A 1,253-nucleotide genomic window follows, 5' to 3' on the forward strand; every position below is an offset into this window, starting at 1 on the left:
AGCCGCCGCCAGCCCTTCTAAGAACGGAAGCCCAGCCATCCGAGACAAGTGGAGACGGCAGAGATGAACCAAAGGGCAGATCGTCTCTTTTTATTGCTAATCGCCACACAAGGATCTCCTACGGCGGCAACCCGGTCACTCGGGCATCGTTGCTAGCCTAGTGTCTCGGGACAGCGCACATCCGCTCATTAGTACAACCCAAGGCTCAAGGGGCTCAATAATTTGTACGACTGGACACCCGAACTCTCGTGGCCCGCTATTGTTGGGGCGCTCATCGGTGATGTCATTCGCGCACACGCCTGCATCAGAGCTCCAAGAAGCCAAACTTCCACGATCCCAACATCTGGGGCGTATTGATTATACGGGGAAGATTACAATTTCCCAGTTCGCAACGACCGTTATACCAACAACGGTGCATGTTCGGGACGGGGTTGGGAAAGGGTTGTGACGAAAAGCAAATTGCACCGTCTCCCTTACATTGACCCATAACAGTGCCGAAGCCACCTTGCTTGCCACTACTACCAGTAATACCTTGACGTAGTGTCCAATAGTCTTTATTATGTTGTAAACGGTAGTCGCGATGGTTTGTTAATATATTTAAGCAATGCTCTTCTTGCCATTACATCTGTCTACTTTCGCTACAAGCTTCTTTNTTTCCCTCTCAAACCGGCTTCGCGTATCAACACCTCTCCACGCAGACCTAGTATTGTTCAACTTACCACCATGTTCTTCTCCCAAGCTGCTATTGCTTTGTTTGCTGCTGGCATCGTCGCNGCGGCTCCAGCTGTTGAGAAGCGTGCTGCTATTACTGATGGTAATTAACTATTCCGTCTTCCGCCCTGATAGGAGACACAGAGAAAACGTATGTGCCTTTCGTGACGCTTTGGCTAATAATGTTTGATTAGCTGATATACTCAACTATGCCCTGACGCTGGAACACCTCGAAGATACATTCTACCGTCAAGGCCTCGCCAACTTCACGCAGGATGACTTCGCCAAAGCTGGCTACGATGCCACCTTCTATNGCAATGTCCAGAAGCTTTCTATAGACGAGAGTACCCACGTCTCCTTCCTAACTTCTGCTTTNAAGGGTATGTCAGAACCCACCCATCATTCTTATTAAATAGCAGGAAACTCTGGGAACAGGACTGATTTGGTTCTCAGCTGCTGGTGCTACTCCGGTCAGCGCGTGCTCGTACAGCTTTGGCGTGACCGATGTAGCGAGCTTCCTAGCGACGGCATCCATCCTCGAG

This window comes from Trichoderma harzianum, assembly GCF_003025095.1.
Source record: "Trichoderma harzianum CBS 226.95 unplaced genomic scaffold M431scaffold_45, whole genome shotgun sequence".
In the NCBI taxonomy this organism is placed as follows: domain Eukaryota; kingdom Fungi; phylum Ascomycota; class Sordariomycetes; order Hypocreales; family Hypocreaceae; genus Trichoderma; species Trichoderma harzianum.